Source organism: Schistocerca serialis, chromosome 1 (assembly GCF_023864345.2).
Source record: "Schistocerca serialis cubense isolate TAMUIC-IGC-003099 chromosome 1, iqSchSeri2.2, whole genome shotgun sequence".
NCBI classification, from domain to species: Eukaryota; Metazoa; Arthropoda; class Insecta; order Orthoptera; family Acrididae; genus Schistocerca; species Schistocerca serialis.
Window position 1 is genome coordinate 566,381,531 of NC_064638.1, and position 26,537 is coordinate 566,408,067.

Here is a 26,537-nt window from a genome sequence, read left to right on the forward strand (position 1 = left end):
TTTAATCATATCTAATAAATGAATTTACAAGTTCAATATTCAATGATCAAATGAGAAGTTCCACATTTTCCCACTATCAGCGAGGTGTTCATTCATGACCTAGCACCCCCCCCCCCCCCCACACCTCTAGAATGCTGCAAACCTACTGGCTACTGCATTAATCATGCGATTCGACTTCGTAGAACCTAGGACTTGGACTCAATTTTCACCAACGCCACATCCATCTGGACTTCAAATCAAATAGTTAAATTCTCCACCACGATCCTCAACCCAGCACCACACCCCCTTACCGACCCCTGTTGGCAGGCTAACATATACTAACGTGTACTAACATGCACACCGCATGACGTCATCCAAGATGGTGGGTCGAAATGGAGGGAAAACAGATCTGAACACAGACTTTATTTTGCAGGTGGTGTCTCCACCACAAGATTTACTGTCCAACCGACATAAATACACATTACTGCCATCAGATCATACTGTCATCCCTCCTATGACGCAATCCCAGATGGTGGTCTGTAGGGTCGGCAATAATGCTAAAATTACCCAGGCTGTGCTAGGCTGCTGGAGAGAGTAAGGAAGGAGTCCACTCTATTTACTTTCGAACATTTTATTTAGAGATCGAATATATTTATCACACTGAGGCAAAAGACTCTCCATCTGATGCTTGCGCTCACAATACACAGTCTCCAGACACTCAAACAACTCCTAATTTAAGGAAATAATTTAATTACAGACATTCAGACTCCTCCTAAATAATGCCTCACACTGATTTGTAAACACGCTCAGTACTCGTAAACTGTCCAAATAGCGTATAGCACGACCTACAGACCTGCTCGCGAAATAATGCAATCAATGCACGCAAGCACAGTCCACCATCCCCTGTCCAGTAGAGTACACAGGAGGTAGCGATAAGTGACGCATCAGTCAGATATCAAACCACGTACAGGTCCCTCCTAGGAGCCCGCAAGCGGCCACATCCCTTTCATAACACAAATCTACAGAGCGCAATCGCTAGAAGCTAGTCGGTGCGGCCGTTAGCTGTCAAAGCACACATGGCCGTCCGTTCAGGATGGCGCTCCGTCACAGACCCGAGGTGCGGGTGCTGAACGCAGGTGAAAGTCGGGTCTATACAGTCATTGTTATACCGACGTCGCAGAATTCCAAGGCACTGACCCCATATGCGAGACACCTCCCAGCAGTAGATGTCTTTACCACCTATGACACAATAGCACACGGCGCATTGCTCCTAGAGCGCCATGACGTACGCGTAACCATACTTAACTACCCAGCGTGAATGACGCAACACCGTCAAGTGCACGCACACAATTACAAATGCATCTAACAACGTTCCCAATGTTATTCTTACATCAAATCTCTTTGTAAATAAATGACAGCCAAGTCAAACTCTCGAGAATTGTAAAATGTTCCAGAAATAGTTAACCCTCTCTTTCTTCATGCCTCAGCTTGTATGCACGGAAATTCTTACCCTAACAGAATCTGTTTACGAAAATAACATCGAATGCACTCTCTCCAGCGATCCTAACGTGTTACCCTTCCTGCTCTCAACATACGCAAATGTTTCCTACACTCTGTAGAGGCTCCTACATCCCATGATTAGCTATTGTAGAGTTTACCCGACGAATTACTGATGCCGCTGGTATCGAAGGACCATCCACCTATTCTTTTGAGACCTTCCGGAGGTAAAATTATTTTCCACACATCCATTGCATTGACAGTTAAAACCGCGAAGTTGTCTACAGATCACAAAATACATACTATACTCAGAAGAATATTCGAAGCCAGGAAGATATTTACCAGTATAACTAGGATTAAATATTACAGTTGCCGCTACAAGTCTGACACCGATAGGGAAGCATCGTCAGCCTTTTTTGTCATTCTACAGACACAACATTCAGCGGTAATAAACTATTTTACACTGATCACCACATTGCACCGACAACTAAACCCAATTTACATGGGTGCTTGCCTCACAAAGTTGTATACAGATCAACAAAAACTGACGAGGTTAGCATACATATTGGACCGTGAAACCGATCGCCATCCCAGAAATATCACCGAGAACCGTCTCTATCTAGTAAACATGCAATTCATATCTCCCTCCATTTAAAATCATCCCCATTACATCAGTGAACCGAAGTCACTCTCAGAACTAATGTGCAAAGACAGGCTCCTTTCCCCGTCGATACAAACGCCCTACTGTTTCTAGTCCGGACCTGTCTGCTTGCTTGCCTTTCTATACCCATCCGCAGGCTCGTCGATTACAAGAACACACTTATTTTCACGATAATATTATTTCATTATCGCCGTACTTCTCGGTGTCAAGTACACAGCAGTAGCCTCCTGATCGCTCATGCAACATAATTCCCAAGATATAGACTCGAGATTATTTCTCTATAAAGTTGAAACTTTAGCTATGTGGAGCGTCATCTAGACCACTGAGTAATTACAAACAAATAGAGGAAATAATATTTCCACTCTCGAATACCGAAGTCTGTCATGTAACAGATCCCAAATCATGCATATAATTTACAAGCCAGCCAATATTTCCCCATGTCTAGAGAACAGGCAAACTTATCTTCCACACACCACATTCGATCTTGTCTCAACTAAATAAACGCGCTAAATGTTCAGAAGCGGTCAACTGAACAATTTACATGGGTGGCAAACTTACCTCCATACACAATATTCTCAAATTTCCACTTGATCACGAAAGCCCCCTGTCTTACAAACGTGATCTCAATTGAACATCATTCAACAATGAGCGAAGTGTTGTAAATACACCCTACTGAAGGCGGTTGCTATGGAAACTGAAAAAGCGGTATCTGTACCTGCCTTACGACTGGACATACTATTCCCTTTGCTATCACAGCAGGCCTACTCCAAGTCAAATCCATACCTTTCCAACAACAGTGCATAGTCATCTCCTTTCCACAAACACATACTTTATAAACCTAATTCTCAAATACATGCATATGACGCACCCACCGCTACTACTAAGTATAAAAGTTTGGCAATAAATCATTGCCAATGATAGTAAATAATACTGTCCCAAAATCAGTTATGGGAGTGCATGTCCCGTAAGTTCTTGCGAGCCCTACCACAATTTCATAGAAAGAGAGACGTAACCAACCAGACGTTAAAGAAGAAACCCCATCCCAATGAGCAAAGTATCATAAATACACCCTACCGAAGGCGGTGGCTCTGAAAATTGAAATATCTGTACCTGCCTTACGACTGGACATACTCTTTCCATTGCTATCACAGTACTCCAAGTCAAATCCATACCTTCCCTACAACAGCGCATAGTCATCTCCTTTCCACAAACACATACTTTATAAACCTAATTCTCAAATACATGCATATGACGCACCCACCGCTACTACTACGTATAAAAGTTTGGCAATAAATCATTGCCTATGATACTAAATAATACTGACCCAAAATCAGTGATGGGAGTGCATGTCCCTTAAGTTCTTCTTGTGTGTCCTACCACAATTTCATAGAAAGAGAGACGTAACCAACCAGATGTTAAAGAAGAAACCCCATCGCAATGAGCAAAGTATCACAAATACACCCTACCGAAGGTGGTGGCTCTGTAAATTGAAATATCTGTACCTGCCTTACGACTGGACATATTCTTCCCATTGCTATCACAGTACTCCATGTCAAATCCATACCTTCCCTACAACAGGGCATAGTTATCTCCAGTCCACAAACACGTACTTTATAAACCTAATTCTCAAATACGTACATATCACCCACTTATCGCCACTAATAAGTATAAAAATTCATCAGTAAATCATTGCCTGCGATACGAAATAATACTGACCCAGAATGAACGATGCGTGCGCATGTCCCTTAGGTTCTTCTTGCGAGTCCTACCACAGTGTCATAGAAAGTAAGACATAATCGAAGAGATGTTAAAAAAACAACCATCCCAACAACTACTGCAAGTTACTCTCACAAGCGCTCTTTGTTCTACAGGTACACGCAAGTATCCATGTTAAAAGCTATACCTGCTTTATAAATGGTGGTACGACATTACCTCTGAATGAGGTAGTTTTCTTTTTTCGGGACAAATACCATGACCATGATCGTAGGAATATGTAAGCCCATGATGCAACCTCGGGATAAAAACAATGAACTTTGAAAGTGATTCGGCTGAGGAACATGGTGTGTAAGCGATATTTGCGACTCCCTCACACCGACCCCTACTAGATAATTCTTAATTATTTGCAGCGCATTCTGTCTCGGAACATATCAGAGGTTCCAGGATATATCTGCAGAGTTATAGGCCATGACTCATTGAGAAGCAACACAAACAGTAGTAGTAGATGATGTGCTGATTGAGGTCGTTAGAAGAAAAATGTACACTAGCATCTCAGATCTCTAGTGTTACGCTATGAGTTAGAAATTATGTCCATCATTTGGAAACAGATCTTCCCATTCAAGCACATACTTGCATAGGATCACAGCCAGAAGTGAATCATATTTCAGGCACTCTCACATCTCTAAACGAGTCACCTTTCCTCGAACATATCTGCTACAGTAAAATTAAAACATGTTTTTGGCTCAAAATGGCTCTGAGCACTATGGGACTCAACATCTGAGGTCATCAGTCCCCTAGAACGTAGAACTACTTAAACCTAACTAACCTAAGGACATCACACACATCCATGCCCGAGGCAGGATTCGAACCTGCGACCGTAGCAGTCACGCGGTTCCGGACTGAAGTGCCTAGAACTGCACGGCCACCGCGGCCGGCAAAACATGTTTTTAGTCACACCCTATGCATCTTGCAACTTCACCCATTTCTACAGCTTTCCGCATGTGATCGTTCCAGTTTAAGTTGGAACTGAGCAAAGATCGGAGAAAGACATATTCACCACCTTCTGCAATCCATCTAGAAACAGAACTACCTTAGTTAGTGCAACCGGACCTTGTTTTGAACATGTGGCGGAAATGCGCCGTATGGCACGTCCCCAAACGACGTACAAGTACTACAGATCCGCGCCTATTCAAATCAGTCAGCCCAACATGCTATATTCCTTATTCTCTACACCCCAACAGAGAAAAATTACGAACTATAAAAGCTCATCCCATTTAGAAGTCAACTAGGCACCGATGCTGGCGCAATGACACACAGCTGCGCTGCGCTCCTGCCCGGAGAAAGAGATTTCACAATACTCCCCAGAATGGCGCAGCGTGCAGCCAGCCAAGCATTCCTAGCGATATACACAGTCCCTCTGCTAATTTTCACCTCAAACTGCTGCTGCTACTGCCTCCTGTGTCTTATGGTGTGTAACCGTAACACGCCACACATCTGCTGATTTTAAATAAAAGACACTTACAACATAAGCAAACTGGAAGACTTTTATGGCGCTGGCATAGGTCTCCGAACTATAGTCCATAGGTTATTCACGAGCTCTACGTTTAGTCTCGTCTCTCACACTAGCGGAATAGCTGACGACTATGCGTTCCCTTTCGACTCATTCTTCATATTGCACGCATGTACGCAATCACTCTTTCGCTGTTAGCAACCCTCGGAAGTTGCTGGCCATCCACCAAAACTTTTTACCCAACTCAAACAAGCCATATCAGTCAATCATTATCTGCTAACCAATGCGGGGATGGGATGGAAAAGACACCATCCATGTACTCTAATAATAAACATCACACTTTATAGCGCGAAGAATTTTACACTAAGTCCAATACCGGCCACTACTGTTTGCCCAATTTCAATATCATAGCTAAACCATGCCCCCTCTCCACGTTGCGAGTATCATTGCAAACATGGATAGATGACTGAGCAGTACGTCCATTCAGTCTTAATTCTCGAACACATAAATCTTCAAAGTATACCAGACAGTGCTCAATATATATCTATCATGGATGGCATAGTGTTCAATTTACGATCTATCTCTCTGCGTATAGGAGTCACAGAGCATTCTCGCAGTCGTAGGGTACAATTAGAGAGTGAAAGACCCTCATCACACTGTCACTGACCAACCAGCCCTGCAGCACAGTTAGCGAATTAATCTGCAACCGACCAGAAGAAGACCGCTACACTCCACGTCCCGTGAATGAATTGAGCTTTCCGGTCCTAGCCCATCCAAGTGCACGAGATTTCTCGAGATGTGACCATGTCGAGGAGCTTAGCATACCATAACGATATATAGTAACAGATTTCAAAGTGCGGTCATATAACAGCAGACAGTTAAGAAGACCAACAAACTATTCATTTTTATATGCCTGGGAGCTCCAAACGGATGGACGCATCAACTCTGAAGTATTGTTCTAGAGTCTAGGATTGGCAACATGAAGGTATTCGCAAGACAGAGAACGTAAACAGACGCACTCCTAAGGATAGAAATTTCTGCACTTAAAACGGGCCTATAATATTAGATAGAATGCACTTGCGTCCGTTAACATCTGGTCGATTACGTCTCTCTTTCTATGACACTGTGGTAGGACTCGCAAGAAGAACTTAAGGGACATGCACACCCATCGTTGATTTTGGATCAGTATTATTTAGTATCGTAGGCAATGTTTTACTGACGAACTTTTATATTTAGTTGTAGCGGTGGGTGCGTGATATGTACGTATTTGAGAATTAGGTTTATAATGTATGTGTTTATGGAAAGGAGATGACTATGCGCTGTTGTAGGGAAGGTATGGATTTGACTTGGAGAACTGTGATATCAAAGGGAATAGTATGTCCAGTCGTAAGACAGGTACAGATATTTCAATTTCCAGAGCAACCGCCTTCGGTAGGGTGTATTTACGATACTTCACTCATTGTTGAATGACGTTCAATTGAGATCACGATTGTAAGATTGGGGGGTTTTGTGATCAAGTGGAAATTTGAGAACATTGTGTATGGAGGTGCGTTTGCGCTAGGACTGTTATTGCCACCCATGTAAATTGTTCGGTTGACTGCTTCTGAACATTTAGCGCGTTTATTTAGTTGAGACAAGATCGAATGTGGTGTGTGGAAGATAAGTTTGCCTGATCTCTAGACATGGGGAAATATTCGTTGGCTTGTAAATTATATGCATGATTTGGGATCTGTTACATGACAGACTTTGGTATTCGAGAGTGGAAATATCATTTCCTCTATTTGTTTGTAATTACTCAGTGGTCTAGATGCCGCCGCACATAGCTAAAGTTTCAGCTTTCTAGAGAAATAATCTCGAGTCTATATCTTGGGAATTATGTTGCATGAGCGATCGGGAGGCTACTGCTGTGTGCTTGATATCGAGAAGTGCGGCGATAATGAAGTAATATTATCGTGTGTTCTTGTAATCGACGAGTCTGCGGATGGGTGTAGAAAGGCAAGCAAGCAGACAGGTCCGGACTAGAAACAGTAGGGCGTTTGTATCGATGGGGAAAAAACGAGTCTGTCTTTGCACATCAGTTCTGAGAGTGACTTTGGTTCACTGATGTAATGGGAATGATTTTATATGGCGGGGGATATGAACTGCATGTTTACTAGATCGAGACGGTTCTCGGTGATATATTGCTGGGATAGAGATCAGTTTCACAGTCCAATATGTTTGCTAACCTCATACGTTTTGTTGATCTGTATACAACTTTGTGAGGTTTAGTTGTCGGTGCAATATGGTGATCAGTGTAAAATAGTTTATTACCGCTGAATGTTGTGTCTGTAGAATGACAGAAAAGGCTAACAGTGCTTCCCTATCGGTGTCAGACTTGTAGCAGCAACTGTAATATTTAATCCTAGTTATACTGGTAAACATCTTCCTGGCTTCGAATATTCTTCTGAGTATAGTATGTATTTTGTGATCTGTAGACAACTTTGCGGTTTTAACTGTCAATGCAATTTAGCGATGTTGGCTTGGTTCAAATGGCTCTGAGCACTATGGGTTTTAACATCTATAGTCATTAGTCCCCTAGAACTTAGAACTACTTAAACCTAACTAACCTAAGGACATCACACAACACCCAGTGATCACAAGGCAGAAAAAATCCCTGACCGCGCCGGGAATCGAACCCGGGAACCGGGGCGTGGGAAGCGAGAACGCTACAGCACGACCACGAGCTGCGGACATTTAGTGATGGGTGGAAAATAATTTTACCTCTGAAAGGTCTCGAAAGAATAGGTGGATGGTCCTTCGATACCAGCTTCATCAGTAATTCGTCGGGTAAACTCTACAAGAGCTAATCATAATGCTCCATCGTTTGTGCTGGGATATAGGAGCCTCTACACAGCTTAGGGTACATTTGCGTATGTTGAGAGCAGGAAGAGTAACACGTTAGGATCGCTGGAGAGAGTGCATTCGATGTTATTTTCGTAAACAGATTCTGTTAGGGTAAGAATTTCCGTGCATACAAGCTGAGGCATGAAGAAAGAGAGGGTTAACTATTTCTGGAACATTTTACAATTCTCGAGAGTTTGACTTGGCTGTCATTTATTTACAAAGAGATTTGATGTAAGAATAACATTGGGAACGTTGTTAGATGCATTTGTAATTGTGTGCGTGCACTTGACGGTGTTGCGTCATTCACGCTGGGTAGTTAAGTATGGTTACGCGTACGTCATGGCGCTCTAGGAGCAATGCGCCGTGTGCTATTGTGTCATAGGTGGTAAAGACATCTACTGCTGGGAGGTGTCTCGCATATGGGGTCAGTGCCTTGGAATTCTGCGACGTCGGTATAACAATGACTGTATAGACCCGACTTTCACCTGCGTTCAGCACCCGCACCTCGGGTCTGTGACGGATCGCCATCCTGAACGGACGGCCATGTGTGCTTTGACAGCTAACGGCCGCACCGACTAGCTTCTAGCGATTGCGCTCTGTAGATTTGTGTTATGAAAGGGATGTGGCCGCTTGCGTGCCGCCTGTACGTGGTTTGATATCTGACTGATGCGTCACTTATCGCTACCTCCTGTGTACTCTACTGGACAGGGGATGGTGGACTGTGCTTGCGTGCATTGATTGCATTATTTCGCGAGCAGGTCTGTAGGTCGTGCTATACGCTATTTGGACAGTTTACGAGTACTGAGCGTGTTTACAAATCAGTGTGAGGCATTATTTAGGAGGAGTCTGAATGTCTGTAATTAAATTATTTCCTTAAATTAGGAGTTGTTTGAGTGTCTGGAGACTGTGTATTGTGAGCGCAAGCATCAGATGGAGAGTCTTTTGCCTCAGTGTGATAAATATATTCGATCTCTAAGTAAAATGTTCGAAAGTAAATAGAGTGGACTCCTTCCTTACTCTCCCCAGCAGCCGAGTGCAGCCTGAGTAATTTTAGCATAATTCCTGACCCTACAGACCAAAATCTGGGATTAGGTCATAGAAGTTATGACAGTACGATCTGATGACAGTAATGTGTACTATGTCAGTTGCACAGTAAATCTTGTGGTGGAGACAGCACCTGCAAAATAAAGACTGTGTTCAGATCTGTTTTCCCTCCATTTCGCCGCACCATCTTGGATGACGTCATGTGGTGTGCATGGTAGCACATGTTAGCCCACCAACAGGGGTCAGTCAGGGGGTGTGGTTCTGGGTTGAGGATCGTGGTGGAGAATTTATTTATTTGATTTGAAGTCCAGGTGGATGTGGCATTGATGAAAATTGAGTCCAAGTCCTAGGTTCTACGCAGTCGAATCGCATGATTAATGCAGTAGCCAGTAGGATTGCAGCATTCTAGAGGTGGGGGGGGGGGGGGGTGCTAGGTCATGAATGAACACCTGGTTGACAGTGGGAAAATGTGGAACTTCTCATTTGATCATTGAATATTGAACTTGTAAATTGACTTATTGAATATGATTAAAATTGAAATGGAATTAAGTACTTAGGTAATTGATAGGTTAGATGAGCGATGTTGGTGTTACTTGTGTTTAGTTAAATTGGTTAGTATACTTACAGAAGACAATATCTGGCACCAGAGAGAATGGACGATCTTGTGTCATCACCCGATGTCACAGTAGCGTCCTCTGGTGGCCACGATATGAACTAAGCCAGTTGGTTGGGCTTTGGATCTCATAGTGAAGACACTGGGTGCCGTCATCTTGAATACCAGTACTTGCATCATGATCTGACACCAGGAGAGCGCCCTCTGGTGGCACCAATATGAACTAAGCCAGTTGGAGGCCAGACCTAGTGACGAACACATATACTTGAAATTGGTTAAATAATGACAACTACTTTTTTCCCGCCATTTTTTTGCTTAGTAGAGATAACTGGGGTGTCATGCATTATCGTGTTGGAATTTGAACTTCGCGCCATTTTGCTGGGCAAGGGGGGGCGTGACACTTTCCCACCAAAATTCAAAATTCCCGCCAAAATCCGCCATATTGATTGACGTCATCACCGCCATCTTGGAAGACGTCATCGCAGGCATCTTGGGGCCATACCAGCCTAGCCCCAATACATACAAATAATTCTAGTATTTGTTAACTGTGTGAAACTTTCCAAATTAAAGAAGTTATATACACATGATTGAACCGAATGATGAATATTTTAGATGGCTTTATACAAAAGTGAGAAAGTTATAAAGACATTATTAACAGACTTTTTACCATAGATTTGCCGAAGAGGGAGGAACATTTCTTTCTCATATTTTTTTTTTTTTGTGCATCTTTTAGATTGGTCTGTGTTATTTGTGATAATTTTATGAGTGATGTTTTGTATTGTTAGTGACAGTAACTATATTGCCAACAGGCTTTATAACATTTTAGAGCACGTAACTGACATTCATGTCTTACAGAAAGCAATAAGAGAGCAAAGGGTGAAGATAGTGAAAAACATGGCAAGACGTTGATTTGGTTCATATCAAGGCTGGTAGTGATACAAAGTGTAAAAGATACTTGACTTTAAGAAGCTCTGTAGTTCGAATCTCGTAAATTAAATTCCTATCAGTCCGCACAGCTACAATTTTTGAAGACTTTAACATTCTGCCTTAAAGCTCATCCTTATAGGATGCAGTAACGTACTGTGTTTTAGCGAAGTTTTGGGACATTGTTTCTTCCATTGTCCAGGGTTCCGTGGAAAGAAAATAACGTCGTGAACGTCTCGTTAGCTTCGTTTTATAAGAAGATAAAATATATATTCGAAAATTGTACGGAAAAAGTATAATAGTGTATTAATGTACAGGTTATTGAAGAATAAGTCACAGAGCAACTGGTATAACCCATACCTAGTTTTATTGCTGTAACTCGAGAACACGAATAAGCTGATCTCCAGAAAAGAGGGTGAAAACCAAGGGAAGCAGTCATTCATTACAAATTAGCTCTGAAGTAGCGAGAAGCAGGCTGTCTAGAAGAACAAACCAGGGAAAAATTACGGTTCGTTCGAACTCGCCAACTTCCACGCACTGGTGGAAAACGAAACACCCGAATTCGGTGACTGTTCCCAAAGTGCCTCATGAGTTTACGCACGAACTCAGTATCTTCCACCTGCCCGCGGACAGACCAGCTGTAGGAACTTGACAAACTCTCCAAAATGAAGCATGTGCACTAACTCCACCATTATTTACACTGCTCTTGAAGAATCTTGTAAATACTGAACCAATGAACAAAATAATATATACACCAGGAATATCTTCAGGATGTAAGTAACTAAGCCCAAGAATGTAGTGCAGTCACTGAAATAAATCACTGTTGTAGTATTTGTACCTTGCAGCTAAACCAAGCATTTATGGTTTTCGCCACCTGAACTATAAATCACTGTTGTAGTATTTGTAACTTGCAGCTAAACCAAGCATTTATGGTTTTCGCCACCTGAACTATGAACAAACAATAATGCTTGTGGAAATTTAAAATCCAAACGTGCATGATCGCTTTGGTCGTCAACATATAGCGCCTTTAAATGCTATTCGGAACGCACAGGTTAATCGTCGTATATTTAGAGAGGCGCAAGAACTAGAATGGGCAGCTATTAGAGAAATTGAAGAAGAAGAGCGTTGACAACAGAACGAAGAGGGCCATATTTTTCCTGATTTTGAATTTGATTTGTCATTTTTGGATAATCCTGGACAAGCATTTCAACAAGTTGTTCAGGCTGGAGCTGTTGCTTTAGATGCTGCTCGTGGTTTTGTGCAACGTGCTGTGATTGCTGAAATTGTTCAAAATAGAAGTGATCGTGAAGGTGCAGCATTTATTAGTGACGTTATAGCTACCTTTTTTGGTGAAGATGCAAATAATGTACAAGATTTGAGAAGTCCTTTACCTGCTGAAATTTATGATTTTGTTGGGTTTTTGGGTAAACTACCAGAACGTGCCATGGCAGCTCAAACGCAAGATGGAGAAACGCATCAGGCGATGACAGGTGCCGCTGGTGCGAATGGTGCTAATACCGGTAGTGCTGGTGGAGGTATTGCTGATCCTGGTTTGATGATGTGGAAAAGTGTTGAAAGGTGACTGATGGTATTTTGGAAATTACAAATACCCCTTTGTTTGCAACATGGGATTATCAATATAAGTGGTTTTATGATAATAAATTTGGTGAAATACAAGTACAATTAGTAGCAGACTTGTTACGTCAGCTAGTCAGATTCTGTGCCTTTTTTTTATGTCTAGAGGACTATTTGATGCTTTACCTAGGTATTGTTATATAGTAGATGCTGAAGTGTGTGTTATTCCTATTGGTTTGGAAGCTTCATTTGCAACTGGTTCTACTTTGGCTGGTAATGGTTCGTTGATGCATGTACCCTTTGTTATTCACAATATTGGAGGATCTACTATACATGTGCATGAAACTGTAAAGGTAAATGGTTCAGGTACAGATATGTCAATTAGTAGTATTAGTGAAATGGATAATATATCAACTGCTTTTGAAAATTTAATGTGGGGTGATGCAGGATTGACTAGGTATTATAGTTCAACAACATTGCTCCATAATTGGCCTTATTATGATTCTTGGGTCGTACCTACTAGTGGTACATCTACTACTACTACTAAAAATTACATGTGTGTTTCTCATGATATAGGAGGTTCTTAGCTGCATAAGATTTATGTGCATGGTGTTGCACAGTCAATAGTAGATGCTAGATGGCCTTTTACTTACCGTTATATGCCTCAATGTGGTGTTTTGAAAACTTAAGTTGAGTATCCACATCCTCCTATGACTAATCGTGGTCAGTGGAAGAGGGTAAATAATACTTTGTTGACTTCATATGAAGTCGAAAGTGATGGTGGTCCTATTGGTGCTATTGAAAATACTATTGTACCTTATAATCCTATTCATCAAGTTAATCATAATGATTATTATCAGTGTGTTGAAAAGAGTGCTATTTTGCATTCTATGTCTAGGAAAGGTAAAGTTACAGAAGCTGTTAATTTTAGTCTTGGTATCAATCCTGTGCCTAACAATACACCTGGTAGTGAAAATTCTTTTGTCAATGCTAAAATGATTTGTTTGCTTGTAACAAGGGTTAAAGTTGGATTTAATTATGAGACTTGGAATACTCAAGTTCAGACTGCAGCTCATGAGAAAATTCGCTTTATGAACAGTACTCTTACACCAAATACACTCCTGGAAATTGAAATAAGAACACCGTGAATTCATTGTCCCAGGAAGGGGAAACTTTATTGACACATTCCTGGGGTCAGATACATCACATGATCACACTGACAGAACCACAGGCACATAGACACAGGCAACAGAGCATGCACAATGTCGGCACTAGTACAGTGTATATCCACCTTTCGCAGCAATGCAGACTGCTATTCTCCCATGGAGATGATCGTAGAGATGCTGGATGTAGTCCTGTGGAACGGCTTGCCATGCCATTTCCACCTGGCGCCTCAGTTGGACCAGCGTTCGTGCTGGACGTGCAGACCGCGTGAGACGACGCTTCATCCAGTCCCAAACATGCTCAATGGGGGACAGATCTGGAGATCTTGCTGGCCAGGGTAGTTGACTTACACCTTCTAGAGCACGTTGGGTGGCACGGGATACATGCGGACGTGCATTGTCCTGTTGGAACAGCAAGTTCCCTTGCCGGTCTAGGAATGGTAGAACGATGGGTTCGATGACGGTTTGGATGTACCGTGCACTATTCAGTGTCCCCTCGACGATCACCAGTGGTGTACGGCCAGTGTAGGAGATCGCTCCCCACACCATGATGCCGGGTGTTGGCCCTGTGTGCCTCGGTCGTATGCAGTCCTGATTGTGGCGCTCACCTGCACGGCGCCAAACACGCATACGACCATCATTGGCACCAAGGCAGAAGCGACTCTCATCGCTGAAGACGACACGTCTCCATTCGTCCCTCCATTCACGCCTGTCGCGACACCACTGGAGGCGGGCTGCACGATGTTGGGGCGTGAGCGGAAGACGGCCTAACGGTGTGCGGGACCGTAGCCCAGCTTCATGGAGACGGTTGCGAATGGTCCTCGCCGATACCCCAGGAGCAACAGTGTCCCTAATTTGCTGGGAAGTGGCGGTGCGGTCCCCTACGGCACTGCGTAGGATCCTACGGTCTTGGCGTGCATCCGTGCGTCGCTGCGGTCCGGTCCCAGGTCGACGGGCACGTGCACCTTCCGCCGACCACTGGCGACAACATCGATGTACTGTGGAGATCTCACGCCCCACGTGTTGAGCAATTCGGCGGTACGTCCACCCGGCCTCCCGCATGCCCACTATACGCCCTCGCTCAAAGTCCGTCAACTGCACATACGGTTCACGTCCACGCTGTCGCGGCACGCTACCAGTGTTAAAGACTGCGATGGAGCTCCGTATGCCACGGCAAACTGGCTGACACTGACGGCGGCGGTGCATAAATGCTGCGCAGCTAGCGCCATTCGACGGCAAACACCGCGGTTCCTGGTGTGTCCGCTGTGCCGTGCGTGTGATCATTGCTTGTACAGCCCTCTCGCAGTGTCCGGAGCAAGTATGGTGGGTCTGACACACCGGTGTCAATGTGTTCTTATTTCCATTTCCAGGAGTGTAGTTTTGAATATCAACAAGATGGTGGTATACAAGGAGCAGGTACTGTTGTTGGTTCCTATTATTATAATATGCCAGCTAATGAAAATAGGTTTGTTAGTGTTGAAGCTAAAAAAAAAAGAAAAGTGAAAGTGAAGCCGTGAAAAGTGTACCTGAACCTGTTAAAAGTGTAACTGAACCTGATCCAGCTGTTGAAGCTGGTAAACGCTTAAAAGAGGCTGTTAGCAAAAAACGCAAAGCTACTCGTACTACAAGTACTACAGGAACCTCAACAGCAGGATCTGTTCCATGTGAAAGACCTTACCAAAAAGATTTGAAACCATTGAGGAGTATGATGAAGGAAGTTGAGGAAATGGGTGATACTGACGATGATGGTGAATTATTGGATATGTTAACATAAATGAAAGATCATTTTTATTGTATAAAAAATGTATTTTATTTGTCAATTAAATCTAAATCAATAAACATGTCAAACAAAGTCACTGGATGCATTTCTTTTTTTATCCTTTTATCCCATTTTTCCAATTATATTTTACAATACGTTCATCCCATACAGGTCCTCTGAACATTTCAGTATTTGCACATAAAAGTACAAGTGTTTTTGTTAATACAAAGTCGGATTTGTACATAACTTGAATATTAGTATTGTTTCCACTAAATACACATTTTAATGTTTCATAGCTACCAATATCAAAATTAGGATCATCCATTACAATCAGTCGTCTATAAGCACATTCTTGTAATCCAAAATTTACAAATTTGTTATTTTTGTTACACCAACCAGCGTTTATCATTGCACTAGAACACACTCGTACAAAAGTTGATTTGAAACTGTTTGGAGGTCCAACAATTGACAAACAATTTTTGTTACCATTTGTACAGTTTAGTATATTAAACAGGTTTCAATGAATTCAGCTATTCCATCGTAATCTTCATTAAATTGACATTCAAGTAGTTCACACATTAAATTATATGATTCAGTTCTAGTAAAGTAAAATTCATGAAAGTCACATGAATGAGCTTCAAAGTATACAGTTTTAGCTTTTAAAATAAAATTATAAATTTCTTGTACATTCATTTTCATGGTTAGTATTTGTATATGAGTAATAACATTTGATAATAATTGTTCACTAAGAGTACATAAGGTAGGTTCATTCAACTATATCTTGGTAAATTGGATTTTATTCAATGGACAACATAAGTTTTCACAAATTAACTGTACCAATTCTTGAAAACTTTTTCTACGACTTCCATGTTCTCTTTGTTCGTGGTTAATAAATGCTGTAATGTTGTTTGGGAGTGCGAGACTATTTGTTTGATTGCTTGGCCCAGTGTGTCCGTCGGGTCGTTCGGATCGCAATACATCCGAATGTCACGTATTTTTTCTGTCCACTGTCTCTGTTTGGTTAGTTTGGCCATTTTCGTCGCATCGTGCAGCTGTAATGTGAAGTGAAACAGTTTCGTTAATTCCTCTCTCCAAGTATATTGCGTATTCTGCTTTGTGTTTATTACTGACATAGAGGAAGAGATTTGTTCTTTTTTCGGTGTCACTTCCTTTTGCAACCGTGGGTCTTCCCAATTGAGCCACGAATTGTCGCCTGTAGAGGCATCGACATGTTCCGTAGGCTCTGTTAGTTGTGGACAATGTGGACATGCGGCCTGGCGGCGTCTTCAAAGCAGATGTACAATAATCTGTCTCGTCTTGGCCTGCTGTTGAAAAGTGATTTTGCAAAACTAATAAAGCTTGTTTGATTTCTTTGGAAGGAATCTCCATCGAATACTTGGTGCGTAAAATCAAGGTTTGATTTCGTATTACAGCGTTCATTAATTGTTCGTCTGAATCTGTCATCAAAACACGATAAATGAACCAGAATGTTGACTTCAAGTTTTTTAGTAAAGTTAGAACAAATGTTTGGAACTTTTCTTGAAATGCATTTTTATCAAGACCTATACATATTTCCATGAGTAGGCTTAATATAAAATTTTTAAATTCGGTTGTCCATTTTTCATTGAATTTTACCTTTTTAGGTTGTTGTGCAGATGGAATATTCTCCAAATCAATTTCTTCTGCGACGGGCTTCCGTTTTTTAGGAGCATTTGTGATCGCAGTAGAAGGTCCTGGTTCATTGATATCTTCCTCATTGTCAGAGAAGAGATCTTGTGAATCAGGATCGATTGGAGAACACTCAGTCACCTGCAAATATTTACATATAGATTTTAGAACCTTGTGGAGGAGCTCGAGTTATATCTTTAGTTAATATATTCTCTATTCTCCATGAGAACATTGGTTTTAGGCATTTATTACACCACACATTGTCTTTCAAATAATAGAGAGTTCTGAAACAAGTTTTTTTGTCAAGGTTGTCAATTCTTGAAAGAAACGATCATATTTTTGTTGCAAAGGTGGTGCTAAAAATTTGTTTGCTGCAGCTGTAAATTGATTTATATGAGCATGAGATGCTATTGCAATACGTGCACAATCATTTGAGCATATTTCATTTAGATAGCAATTTTGACACAAAGCTGTTATTTGACGTGGTCGTAACCAACGTCCACTATGTCCTATACATGATTTTATAATGGAATCAGAGTGTACAAGTTTATATCCTGTATTAATTATTATGATTCTTGTTCTCCATAAATGTTGTCGGTCGTACCAGCCCCATGGAATAGTTTCAAAATCGTTGTTTACTTCTGTAATATATTTAAAGAATACATCAAAATTTCTATAGGTTGGTACATCCCATTCAAAATTAGATTCTAATTACATTCTGTCCATTTTAGTAGCTTTTACGTGAGGAAGATTCATCATAGTTTGTGTTACACCTCGATAGTGAAGTGGTGTAGGTTAGGAATTTGTATGATTTCTGATCATTTCACTTTCGCGTATATCTACTTTGTGAATACAAGTATTAAGTTGTATTTCTACCCACTGTCGATATCTTGGTTTAGTACACAATACTCTAGGCTTGTTTATGAGTGATAAGTCTTTGATGCCTTGCTTGTCATCTGCGTGCAATGGAACTGGTAAGTCGCTAAACAGCACTTCAACAGGTAAGTGCCGGCCATGGTGGCCGTGCGGTTCTGGGCGCTTCAGTCCGGAACCGCGGGACTGCTACGGTCGCAGGTTCGAATCCTGCCTCGGGCATGGATGTGTGTCATGTCCTTAGGTTGGTTAGGTTTAAGTAGTTCTAAGTTCTAGGGGACTGATGACCTAAGATGTTAAGTCCCATAGTGCTCAGAGCCATTTGAACCATTTGAACAGGTAAGTGTTTGTCGTTTTAAGTTTCTACAACGTATCCAATTTGGATTTGGAGTTAAGTCTGCTGGAATTAGGTAACGAGTTACGGTAGCTAATATATAGTCTTCATCATTTGAATCACTCAAAGTTGAAATGTCACTAAAACTTCCCGAAGCACTTTCACTGCTGTCACTCATACCTTGCGCTGTAGCGTAGATGACGATGATGTCGACTGGAACAGCAAACAGCGTGGTCTCGTGCAGCGTGGAGTCCGTGAAGTGACTGTAAATTAGCTCCGCCACGCCTCCCTTAAGTATACATTACACCGGAAAAACCACTGATAGCTTGCTAAGACAGCAGCAGCAACCGCAATCGCGACATATGCTGACGTATGCGCGCTACACGCGCGTCCGCGTCGCGGTTGGACTTAATCAATTCCATTGCACGCAGATGACAAGCAAGGCATCAAAGACTTATCATTCATAAACCAGCCTAGAGTATTGTGTACTAAACCAAGATATCGACAGGAATAATGTAATTTTAGGAATAACTGTATACTACTGTGTTTTTTAAAGGCAAATAATATTCTGTACTACTTATACAACCAGTAATCTTAATTGATGAGAAAACAACCTTGATTCTCTAATGGATGGACTGTTCGAAGTTAATTAACACCTTTTTTTAGTAAAAAGATAGTTACCTCTTCCTACAATCGTCTTCAACTCACTTTTCAAGTTTCAAATGCATTTCCTTCTTCTTTTCTTTTATAAGGCTGAACACTAACAGTATGAAAGAACCTCCGGAGTAACTGTGGATCATAAGTAGCTGGAGAAAGTGTTTTGCTGCCTATTGAGAAGTACCACTGATTAATATAGTTTCCTGCTGGCACAGTTATTTTAGTTTGGAGTCGATTCAAAAAAACAAGGTGACCATTTTCCAGACCATTATTAAGGACAAAGGCCTCGCATTTTGTTGCTGTCTCCTCCATCTGCTATAAGGCAACCTGAATTTCCATACAGAATTTTTGGTGGTTTCGTCATTCTCCTCAAAGTGGTGTGAGTAATATTGAGCGAATGAATCTTACAGCCTTCCTCGTTCATGTGTTCACAGTTGTTGAATTGTCATCTCCTTCTTTGCATGTTAGCCTTGATCGTCTTTCATCCAAAGCTTCATTTTTTGTTTTAATAGAAGTCGATAACTTCATTTTTTGTTTTAATAGAAGTCGATAACATTTTCTTGTTTAATAAGTGTTCTTGAACTGCTGTGTGGTCATAAGTGCCTTCCAAACCCGAAAATAAGCTTTCTTTGCCTGCTGTAAATAACTTCACAGAACACCGCAATTTTTACCACAGCATCGTCATCCATGTTCTACAATTCCTAGAACTCTTCTACATGGTTTCATTGAATTTATAGCCATCGCAGGTTAAGTGTGTATTACAACAATCACTAAAAACAGGTTGCAAAACGTGAGTTTTTCGTTTCGATGAGTAAGTTCAAATTACATAACGGAGTACTATGTGAGCCTGCACAGATGTTAGCGAGTTGCTGCCGAGTTCGGTTAGGGCCAGGAACACCACCCCCATTGACTCACACTACCGAATAGTTCCTTTAAACACGTGTGAGGAAGGCTGCAGGGTAGCCGATAGCCGATGTCAGCGCAGCAGCCACTGGCTCGCCATAAATTCACTAACTTGGCTGAACGGGCCCGCTGCAGGAATCCGCCCGTTTGCGTACCTACTGAGAGGCCGGATCGGCCGTTTCCAGACCTGTGGATAACGGACACAAGATCGTGCCTTCAGTAGCACACAGCTGAAACTACAACTGTTCAAAGACTCGAACGTATATGCCGGACACAAGATCGTGCCTTCAGTAGCACACAGCTGAAACTACAACTGTTCAAAGACTCGAACGTATATGCCACGGCCAGCTAGCTCTACACTTCTACAAGTATGTCCTACCAGATTCTTTTAATCTCTCATACGACTTACAGCCTGAATGTGTGAATAATATGTAATTCAACCAAGAGGTTAGAAGGTAAATTACGTTTGTATTATATTTGTGGGGCTAATTAATTAAAATTAACCCTATCTCGAGAAAATAGTAAAAATGCAAAATTGTCGTGTCAATGAGTGCGTGTAAAGGCTATTATTTATAGTAGAATTCAGGGTCTACTGATATCAAGAATGCATCAGTTCGTCACAGTTTCTCTTAGTCGTAACAACTGACAAGTCATCCATCATTAGCCTTTAGAATTTTAAACCTAAATGTTTGCAAAATATGAAGTGGACTCTTATACTGTGAAAAAGAAAGTTAAATATTTAATGAGCTCATACTGACGTGCATTCAGCTCGCCATCTACAGAGTTTTGCATGAACTACTTGAGCTACACCTGGTGTTCTCGAACGCTTTGCCAGACAGTTGAGTGTGCGACACGAGTCGAGTTCGCGATGCCGACGAGCGAGGACGATGCGCGCGCGGCCGGGGCAGCCGCCTCGGACGCGCTGGAGTCGGCCGCTGGTCGGTCGGTTGGGCCTGGCCCGCCGGACGTTCCAGCGGCCGCTCCCCACTGGACGGATCCCAGGTTGACGACCCAGGCTACGGCACCGGTTCATGACAGGATAGAACGACGATCGACAGGCGCTATTCGACCGCAGAAGACTACACACCACACGAGGAAACCGTATTCGGACGTCGGCCATTCGTCACACCACTACGGACGCAGCAATGAAGACGACCGCCAGGACTACGCCAGAAGACTCGATATATGTCGGGAGCAGGACAAAGAAACGCTGAAGGACATACAATGCCTTATCCGCTATTCACGGGAAACGCAAGAGCAGGATAACGACATCTGTCTGGAATCTCCAGCTATGAACTCGGATGTCGAATCACAGCACTCCCACCAAACGGAGGACGGCGCGGAGAAAACGACAGCAGCAGAAAACGACAAAGACTCCACACACGCAGAGGGGGACAATACGCTCGTACACAACAAACGGCGCAGAAGCAACACAATACCCAAGGACCTAGCCAACTCGGCTAAGAGGCGAACAGAGGCCATCCCCACAATGAACCGATTCGCCCCACTGACACCTCAAGTTGCGCCTCCATCACCCACCAACAAGCCACAGGCACAAACTTCTAGCGCCGCAGAAGCGGTGGACGGACACAAGAATGTGCTTCGCATAGTGCCCCAAGTCACTATTTATTACACGAAGGATTACGTTCTCCTCAACGAAACGCTCAACGGCATTCTAGAGGGGAACCTTAAAGCTATATTCCAAAAGGCACGCATCAAATACCACTTTGAGTCCTTCGAAGACCAAAGACGTGCAATAAAATTCTTCACGACCCACAGTTTCTCATATTTTACGCACCAAACACCAGACGACAGAGATTTGAAAGTAGTTGTCAAACTCCTCCCGGCGGAAGTTACCGAAGAACAACTTTACTATGCCCTCAAGGAAAAAGGCTTCACAGTGCTACAAGTCTACCAATTTAAGGAACGCGACGAGAAGACGAAGCAACTGATACCGCAACCTGTGTACTGAGTCACCCTCCCATCTGGGAAAGACAGTGACAAGATATATGATGTCAAGTACCTGCTCTACACACGAGTGATAATCGAAACCTATAATAGTAAAGAAGGACCAGTTCAGTGTCGACATTGTCGTTTTGAGCATACGGCGAACTACTGCAGCATGCCAGCCCGCTGCGGGGGCTCCCACAAATCATCGAATTGTGCCCTTCCTAGTTCAGCGCCCCAAAGTGCGCCAATTTTGAACAAGAACATCCAGCGACCTACCGTGGCTGCCCCCAATTTAAAGAACTCCTACGGAAATATACCAGAAGGACACAAAAGAACTCGCCCCATAACGGCCTATAATTGTCAAGAACTCGGCCATGGCTGCGATTCAGGCCACCCAACAACAAGCGGCACCTCTCCCTGCGGAAACAATCGCCTCTCGACCACAACCGGCACCCAGAGTGACTCCACGACAGACAAGACAACAGCGCTCTTACTCCGAAGCAATACATGCCCATCCACTGACCAGCGGAGACATCACCTGCCTGGTCGACCACCTTCACCAGCCTTAACGGATATTGTTCAACTACTCACCGCCCTCCAGCAGAAGCTGACGTCTATTCTCTCGCTTGTAGAAAGCGTACTGACAGATTTTCAAACACCCTAAACGGACAGACAGCATCACACGAGGAATCTCAACTTCTGCTTCTGGAATGCCAAAGAAAACAGAATTCACGGACTTCTTACGTGGACACAGGATAGAAATAGCATTTGTCTCTGAACACATCTCCGTGAGTCAACCGACCTCTACTTGAGGAACATGCACATATACCAGATAGACAGGACCAACGGGGCGGAGGGACGGCAGCTCTCGTCAAAAAATGCATTTGTCACGACCCAGAACATTACCCCAACTCCAGACTTTAGAGGCCACGGCAGTAACAATCCACACGACGCTTGAAAACATCACCTATATTGCAGCTTACCGTAGCACAAAGAATGCTCTCCACCCAGAAGATCTTTACGCAGTTACAGAGGGTTACGACAAGATCCTACTTGGAAGGTATCTTAATAGTAAACATGTTGCCTGGAACTCCTGTAAGACTAATCAAAAAGGACATGTTTGCACTGGTTGAGGATTTACATGTTTCTGTCCACGGCCCATGGGAACTGACGAGGATACGTTACGTCCAAACACAAGCCCCCGATGTTCTGGACGTCACCATAATCAAGAACATCAACCCAAATCTCTGTCTGCAGACGCTGGATGATCTTTCGTCGGACCACAGACCAGTGTTAGGACTCATCAAGAGGGCCAGCCTGCTACTCCCACAGCCGACGACAAGAACTTGCGACTGGCAGTAGTCCAAACGTACCTCAACTACAATGTGCGACCAACCTAGGTTGTTACTACCAGAGCAGCGATTGATTTAGCAGTCGAAGTACTCACGAAGAAGATTAACAGTGCGAAACAACGAGCTCTCCTGCAGCGCCTGCAACCAGAATTAAATTATGACGAGTTTCCACCACCATTGCAGGAACTTAAGGCAAGACGCAATCCATTTCGGAAACAATGGGTCCGTTACCACCATCTGGACGATAGATGGGAGACTCACAGACTTGAGAGGTGGCATGAGCCCCCTCTCATATTTCTATCTTACGATTTTCGTCTCTAATTGCATGCGGTGAAAAGTTGCTATTCCTTCACACGCGGACTTCCCACGCAGCGTCTCTCGTCACCCAGGTGGTCCGGTGACAGGCGGGCTCTGTGGATCTCGAGAGGGTTAAGCCGACGAGTGTGAGGGAGTCGAGTGAATGCTTTTCAGACGCCGACATTGTCAAGAGACACGCCCGCAGGGGCCTGAAGTAGCGGCTGGGCTAGAGGTTCCGTTACTTCGCAGAAACTTAGCGAAAACACTTTCTGGCGGGCTACCAGCGAGGCGTGGGAATGACTTGTGTACCCAGGCAGTTGTGGCGGGAAAATTCCCGCGCTTTCTGAAAAATAGTAACTGTGGTTGGCTTGCTCAGGGCATAGCTCCGTGACGTAGCAAAATCAGCGCAGAAATTGGCGCCAAGAATCTCCATTGGTGAAATGGTAGTGCTCCGGCAATAGAGTGGAATTTTCCGCCGGTTTTCGAGTTGCTGATTGGAACGTTTAACCACGGCCACTGTCGTGGGGGCGGGAATGTTGTGTGTTCGGCCTGTACGGGTGCTCTTGTGTGTAGCCGTCTCTCGCCTTTCGGTGGAAGTAGGTTACAAGACTGAGCTCTCGCTGCTCGGGTCAGCCTGCCTTCCGTGGGCTGCCTAATATATTTTTATTTAATTGTAACTGTTTGACGAAGTTGCTGAAGTTTCGACTTCAACGTAACTTTCCATGTACAGTTGGCAATTGAGCGTTCTGTGTACAAGAGGCCTATGTTCTCTGTCTTGAGCAGTTTTGGCTAATGTTGACTGTATCGGAGTTACTGGGTGACTTTGCTTGTTAAAATCAATCACTCTACCGTCAGTTATTGTGTGGCGGGCTTTCTTCGTCTCCCTCAGAGGCGCATTTGTATTGCTAGGAAGTCTTTAGTCTGGAACAACCAGGCCAGGATAATTTGTTTCGGGCTATACTCGCGACGTTATCATCATCATGACGGGCCGACGAAGCAACCAGCCATTGCCTCCGGTACGCCAAATCGTGTTCTTGCAGTTAAGAAGACAGATTGGTAATGTATGTCCACAGCACCGGCAGACAGGGATTTTCCTAGGTGATAATCAGAGCTCAGCAGAGCGCGCCTGTTCGTCTTTTTCTAACTTTGTTCTGTCTTGGGTAGCAGCAATTAATGTTGGGTTGGCTATGTGTTTTCTCTTAAGATTTGAGTTGCAAGGAATTGGCTCCACATACCACTTCATCATAATCCTCACAATCTAGTTTAGGCACAACTTCACATTCAGAACGTTTGTTTGAGTATCCAATTTGAGCCAATTTGCTGTATTGTAAATGTTTCATGTGTTTTTGTTTATTATTTTGTGTTTAGTCTTAATAAATCATATTGTTATTTTGGACAGAACTTTCATTCTGTTAATTGGTAGAGCAACCCTATCATTCCTCACTATGTTAATGAAACCTTCGTTTATTTAACTTATTTATCAAATTAAATTATTGCAGGTGCCAAACTCTCTTCTACTCCACTAGCAGGGTTGATTAGAGTCAGTTCGCATTTTTTTTTTAATCCTTGTCGGAGTTAGAATAGGGGGGGGGGGCTTAGAGCATCATTTACATATGTAGATTCTAGAAGAATTTAGTGTTAAATACACTGGTAGCCCCGGCACCTCGCATAAAATGGCGGCCCTTAGCCTCGGATCTTTCCTGTGAATCGCTGATAAGCAAGTATTATTAGTAGTAGGGACATTCAGAATTTTTTTTTTGCTTAATTATTTTTATTGATTAATACCCAAGTTTTTTTTTCTGGTAGTTCCGCGTTTAGTTTTAAGAAGCGGCGCATGATTACAGTTTTTGTTTTCAGTGTATATATTCTTTTGTTCATTGTTTTTGTGTTCTTTTGATGGTGTGTCCGTATCACATCCCACTTCGTCGGGTTTGTGTGCGGTTTCTGTACCACAACAAATCGTGCGTATAATTACAGCGTTGGAGAGGCGTTGTTGAAATTTTATGTCTATGTGTAAAAAATATATGGAGTAGGTTAATTTTATTGTGCATTTTAGATAAATTTGTTTTTCATGAATGATAACGTGAGGTAAGGCACGACTATTATCGAGCGAAGCTAAAACAAAAGAGGATAGCATAATGGATAAGGGGCAGTTTACTGACGGGAATAGGTTCAGAGATGAGATGGGCACATTTATAGCAGGACAGGACGCCAGGGTCATTGATGAGGAAGGTGATTTGGACACGATCTCAGAGCAGCGTTGCGGCCGTGATCATGATAGTGAAGTAGAGGATGAAACAGAGACAGGCACACAGGTCGAGACGGTAGCAGAAGTTTATAATCAAACGAACGAGAGCAGACAGGGGCTAGCTCGGCCACGTCAGAGCTACAGCGCCCAGGTGTCCAGAGTTACATCTCCCACGTTTGAAGAGGATCAAAAACATGACATAAACCCAGTACTGAGCTTCGTACGATCAATGAAAGAAGAAGCTGACGAACAGCGTAAGAGGGAGAAGGAAGAAGAGGAGAAACAACGTAAGAAGGAGAAGGAAGAAGATGAGAAACAACGTAAGAAGGAGAAGGAAGAAGCTGACGAACAGCGTAAGAGGGAGAAGGAAGAACAGGAGAAACAACGTAAGAAGGAGAAGGAAGAAGCTGAGGAACAGCGTAAGAGGGAGAAGGAAGAAGAGGAGAAACAACGTAAGAAGGAGAAGGAAGAAGCTGACGAACAGCGTAAGAAGGACACTGAGGCAATAATTTCGCATATAGGGGAAATTCGTGGGGAATTACTAACAATAAAGAAAGAATGTGGAGAAGTAAAACAAGTGTCAATGGCTGCACGAAAAGTAGCAGGTGTGGCCAAAACGGCAGCAATAGGGGCAATGAAAGTCGCGGAAGCAACTTCTAAACTCGCAGGGCGCTTGCGACGTACAACACAATCCCACTCAAAATCCCTAGCATTCTTAAAAACTCAAGGTAATATCGCGGTTGCGAACACCACGAAACAAATGGAAGAAGTAGAGAGTCGGATAGCAAAACTAGAGCAAAACGGGCACACGAGCACTGCGCGTTCGGATACCAATGATGGAGTACACAGAATTGTGTCTCCAAGGAAACGCCCGCCGTGCTCTAGCCCAATGACCGAGAGCGGAACTAACAATGCACACGCAGAAACAGCG